The following is a 6,000-nucleotide window of genomic DNA, read 5'->3' as shown; positions in this document are numbered from 1 at the left end:
TGAACCACTCTGTGATCCAAAACTTCCCGTAAAGTGAATCCCAACATAATGTCAGCTTCAGAAGAGTCTTAGATCACCAAAATTCATATATACAATATACAGTATTTCCCCAGATCCACCATAAAACCTTTTCCCTTCCACAGCAATAATCTTTTAACTTATTCATATCATATTTCCTGAAACTGATGTACAGATTCCGAAACTATAGTTTTCAAACAAGGTAACATTTGTGCTTACTATGTGGTCCATACTTTAGGTTGTACAGTTTTCTAAATTTTTTAGTTATCCTATATTTTGTCTTATGGTTTTCATTATTAGTCTGTCGTCCCCTATATGTTTTTGGTGTAATATTAGCTGTTTTATATTCATCCTTGTGTACTCTCACATAACTCCTCTTTTGCCCCCTTATTTACCTTTGTTCTATCCATTGCATGTCCATTTTCCCCTCCCCTTAGGGCCCACAACGCCTGCCAATCTAATGCCCTGGGAGCCGTCCTTTCTCACGAGAGATACAGTTCTCTCTATTCGACGGCATTAGTCTTCCCCAGGATATGGGTCCACCCCACCCAATGGTAGAACCCACCTTGGCAAAATGAGCCTTCAGCTATTCCCTCCGGAGTCCGTCCCACATCAGACCATACCCCCTGAGCGTCCTAACCAGGTGACCCTCCTATTTATACTTTGATACGTTTTACTCAACATTTAGTTCTCAACGAACTTCTGGCACTCTCCCATGTTTGTATGTTGCCCCTCCCTCCCACCTATTTCTTGGACCATATTACCCCTCTTCCCATCCCCAGCCCCCCTCAAACCCAGAAAACCCCACCCGAAGGTAACCCCTTGCCCCCATTTTGTCCCTTCTTTGTGCTCATACTTACCGCCAGCTCATCACAGATTCCACCCCTGCAGACATTAACTCACATCCTTCCTCCACCCCCCCGATTTCCTGTAAGCCACTTTTCCAGACTCTAGCTCTCTGAGGCAGTTAACTTATTTCATATCATTGAGGTCATATAGTATTTGTCCTTCAATGCCTGAGTTGCTTCACTCAACATAAGATTCTCAAGGTTCATCCATGTTATCACGTGCGATTGTAGTGTATTGGTTCTTACAGCTGAGTAGTATTCCATTGTGTGTATATACCACATTTTATTGATCCACTCATCTGTTGATGGACTTTTGGATTGATTCCAACTTTTGGCGATGGTGAACAATGCTGCTATGAACATTGGTGTACATATATCGGTTTGTGTCCTTGTTTTCAGATCTGATGTGGTATTGCTGGGTCATATGGCAAATCTATGGATAATTTTTTGAGAAACTGCCAAACTGTCCTCCAGAATGGTTGGATCCTTCTGCATTCCCACCAGCAATGGATGAGTGTTCCCCTTTCTTCACATCCTCTCCAGCATTTGTATTCTACTGTTTTTTTCATGGCTGCCAATCTTATGGGAGTAAGATGGTATCTCATTGTAGTTTTGATTTGCATTTCCCTGATAGCTAGGGATTTGGAGCATTTTTTCATGTGCTTTTTAGCCATTTGTATTTCTTCTTTGGAGAAGTGTCTGTTTAAATCTTTTTCCCATTTTTTAAATGGGTTGTTTATCTTTTTGTTTTTGAGATCTATGAGTTCTTTATATATGCAAGTTATAAGTCTCTTATCAGATATATGGTTGCCAAATATTTTCTCCCATTGTGTGGGTTCCCTTTTTACTTTCTTGACAAACTCCTTTGAGGTGCAGAAGGCTTTAATTTTGAGGTAGTCCCATTTATCTATTTGTTCTTTTGCTGCTCGTGCTTTTGGTGTGATATTCATGAAGCCATTTCCTATTACAAGGTCCTGTAGATGTTTCCCTACACTGCTTTCTAAGGTCTTTATGGTCTTGGCTCTTATATTTAGGTCTTTGATCCATCTAGAGTTGATCTTTGTATAAGGTGTGAGATGGTAATCCTCTTTCATTCTTCTACATATGGCTATCCAGTTCTCCAGGCACCATTTGTTGAATAGGCCATTCTCTCCCAGTTGAGAGGGTTTGGTGGCTTTATCGAATATTATATGGCTATATACATGAGGTTCTATATCTGAACTGTCAATTCGATTCCATTGGTCTGTGTGTCTCTCCTTATGCCAGTACCATGCTGTTTTCACTACTGTAGCTTTGTAGTATGTTTTGAAGTCAGGAAGTGTGATTCCTCCTATTTCGTTTTTCTTTTTCAATATGTCTTTGGCTATTCGGGGCCTCTTTTTATTCCAAATAAATTTCATAGTTAGTTTTTCTAGTTCCTTAAAGAAGGCTGTGTTGATTTTTATTGGGATTGCATTGAATGTGTAGATCAGTTTTGGTAGGGTAGACATCTTAATAATATTCAGTCTTCCTATCCATGAACAGGGAATATTCTTCCATTTATTTAGGTCTTCTTTGATTTCCTTGAACAATCTTGTATAGTTCTCGATGTATAAGTTTTTTACCTCTTTAGTTAAATTTATTCCTAAGTATTTGATTTTTTTATTTACTATTGTGAATGGTATTTGTTTCTTGATTTCCTCCTGATCTTGCTCATTATTGGTGTATAGAAATGCTACTGATTTTTGCGCATTGATCTTATAACCTGCAACTTTGCTAAACTCATTTATGAGTTCTAGGAGCTTTGTTGAAGATCTCTCAGGGTTTTCTATATATAGGATCATGTCATCTGCAAATAATGAAATTTTGACTTCTTCCCTTCCAATTTGAATGCCTTTTATATCTGGTTCTTGTCTCAGTGCTCGAGCCAGTACTTCCAAGACAATGTTAAATAGGAGCGGAGACAATGGGCATCCTTGTCTTGTTCCTGATTTTAGAGGGAAGGATTTCAGGACTTCGCCATTGTAAACAATGTTGGCTTTAGGTTTTTCATATATACTCTTTATCATGTTCAAAAAGTTTCCTTGTATTCCGATCTTTTGGAGTGTTTTTATCAGGAAGGGGTGCTGTATTTTGTCAAATGCCTTTTCTGCATCTATAGATATAATCATGTGGTTTTTTCTCTCAATCTGTTTATATGGTGTATTACATTGATTGATTTTCTTATGTTGAACCATCCTTGCATACCTGGATAAATCCCACTTGGTCATGGTGTATAATTCGTTTAATGTGTTGTTGAATACGATTAGCAAGTATTTTGTTAAGTATTTTTGCGTCTAGGTTCATTAGAGAAATTGGTCTGTAATTTTCCTTTCTTGTGGTGTCTTTGTTTGGCTTTGGTACTAGGGTAATGTTGGCATCATAGAAGGAATTAGGCAGTGTTCCTTCTGTTTTGATTTTTTGGAATAGTTTCAACAGGATTGGTGTTAGTTCTTTCCGGAATGTTTTGTAGAATTCACCTGTGAAGCCGTCTGGCCCTGGGCTCTTCTTAGTTGGGAGATTTTTAATGACTGATTCTATCTCTTTGCTTGTGATTGGTTTGTTAAGATCATCAATTTCTTCTTTCGTCAGTATGGGCTGCTTATGTATTTCTAGGAATTTGTCCATTTCCTCTAAATTGTCATTTTTGTTGGAATATAGTTTTTCAAAGTATCCTCTTATGATAGTCTTTATTTCTGTGGGGTCAGTGGTGATATCACCTTTCTCATTTCTTATTTTGTGTATTTGCATCTTTTCTCTTTTTTTCTTTGTAAGTCTCGCTAAAGGTTTGTCAATTTTGTTGATCTTCTCAAAAAACCAGCTCTTGGTCTTGTTTATTTTTTCAAGTGCTTTCTTATTTTCTATTTCATTTAGTTCTGCTCTTATCTTTGTTATTTCCTTCCTTCTTCTTCCTGTTGGGTTACTTTGTTGTTGTTTTTCTAATTCCTTCAAATGTGCAGTTAATTCTTCAATTTCTGCTCTTTCTTCTTTTTTGATATATGAATTTATGGCTATAAATTTCCCTCTCAGTACCGCTTTTGCTGCATCCCATAAATTTTGGTATGTTGTGTTATCATTATCATTTGTTTCAAGGTAGTCATTGATTTCTTTTGAGATTTCCTCTTTGACCCACTGTTTTTCTAAGAGTGTGCTGTTTAATTTCCAAATTGTTGTGTGAAGTCTGGGTCTCTGTCCCTTGCAAATTTCCAGCTTGACTCCACTGTGGTCAGAGATATTGTTTTGTATGATTTTGATCTTTCTGAATTCATTAAGCCTTTCTTTGTGGTCTAGCATATGGTCAATCTTGGAGAATGTTCCATGTGCGCTTGAGAAAAATGTATATCCTGCTGTGTTTGGGTGTAATGATCTATATATGTCTATTAGATCCAGCTCTTCTAATATATTGTTCAAATGTTTTGTTTCTTTAGTGATTCTCTTTTGAGATGTTCTGTCCAGAGTTGATAGTGGTGTATTAAAATCCCCCACTATAATTGTAGATGTATCTATTCTTTCACTTAGTTTTTCCAGCGTTTGCCTCACATATTTAGAGGCGCCCTTGTTAGGAGCATAAATATTTATGATTGTTCGATCTTCTTGACAAATTGTCCCTTTCACTAAAATATAGTATCCTTCTTTGTCTCTCACAATTGTTTCGCATTTAAAGTCTATTTTGTCTGATATTAATATAGCTACTCCTGCCTTTTTTTGGTTGTTGTTTGCTTGTATGATTGTTTTCCAGCCATTCACTTTCAACCTCCATGAGTCTCTGGGTCTAAGATGTGTCTCTTGTAGGCAGCATATAGATGGGTCATATTTCCTTATCCAGTGTCCCAGTCTGAATCTTTTGATAGGTGAGTTTAATCCGTTGACATTCAGTGTTATTACGTTTAGAGAGTTATTTATGGTAGCCATATTTTGGTTGGATTTGTGTTTGTTATATTTTGTTTGTATTATTTTATTTTCCCCTTCTATTTTTGTCTTTCTTGTTGCTTTTACACTCTCCTCCATCTTTGACTGTCCTGTTTTTTCCTTTCTTCCTGCAGAATTCCCTTAAGAATTTCTTGAAGGGGAGGTTTCTTGTTGATATACTCTTTCAGTTTCTGTTTATCTGTGAATATTTTGAACTCTCCATCATTTTTGAATGCTAGTTTAGCTGGATAGAGTATTCTTGGTTGGAGATTTTTTTCCTTTAGTACCTTGACTATATCATACCACTGCCTTCTTGCCTCCATCGTTTCAGATGAGAAATCAGCACTTAATCTTATGGAGTTTCCCTTGTATGTGATGGTTTTCTTTTCTCTTGCTGCTTTTAGAATTTTTTCTTTGTCTTGAGCATTGGATAATTTGACAAGTATATGTCTTGGGGTGGGCCTGTTGGGGTTTATGACCAGTGGAGTGCGCTGTGCTTCTTGGATATGTACATCTGTCTCTTTCAGTAGATTTGGGAAGTTTTCATTCATTATTTCCTGCAACACTCCTTCTGACCCCTTTCCCTTCTCTTCTCCTTCTGGAATGCCTATAATACGTATGTTAGAGCGTTTTGCGTTATCATTCAGGTCCCTAAGTCCTATCTGGATTTTTTCTACCTTTTTATTGACCGCTTCTACTATCTGTTTGATTTCCAATGCACTGTCTTCCACATCACTAATTCTCTGCTCTGCCTCTTCTAGTCTGCTGATATTTGCTGCAAGTGTATTTTTGATTTCTTGAATTGTGGTGTTCATTTCCATCATATCTGTTATTTTTTTGCGCATGTCTGCAATTTCCCCTCCAAGTGTTGTCTTCACACTGTTAACCTCTTTCATTACTTCATCAAATTTGTCGGTGATAAATGTTCTGAGATCTTTCATTGCTTGTGCGAAGTCCTGCCCCCCTTCCTGATTTTCAGTTTGTTGATTGGATTCAGCCATGTTTTCCTGATTACTGGTTTGGTTTGTAGATTTTTGTTGCTGTCTTGTCAACATTTTTTCTTGACGGGTTTAATCAGTTCCTTAGCTTCTTTGTCTAGTCTTGGAGATTAATTAGCTGTTGTTTTTGCGTAAGTGTTATATCTTCTCTTTGTCACTTTGTTCTTCTTATTCCAATTTCTTATTGCTAGTTAAGCTCACTTTAAAGG

The sequence above is a fragment of the Dasypus novemcinctus genome, chromosome 22 (assembly GCF_030445035.2).
Source record: "Dasypus novemcinctus isolate mDasNov1 chromosome 22, mDasNov1.1.hap2, whole genome shotgun sequence".
NCBI lineage: Eukaryota > Metazoa > Chordata > Mammalia > Cingulata > Dasypodidae > Dasypus > Dasypus novemcinctus.
This window is presented reverse-complemented; position numbering follows the sequence as displayed.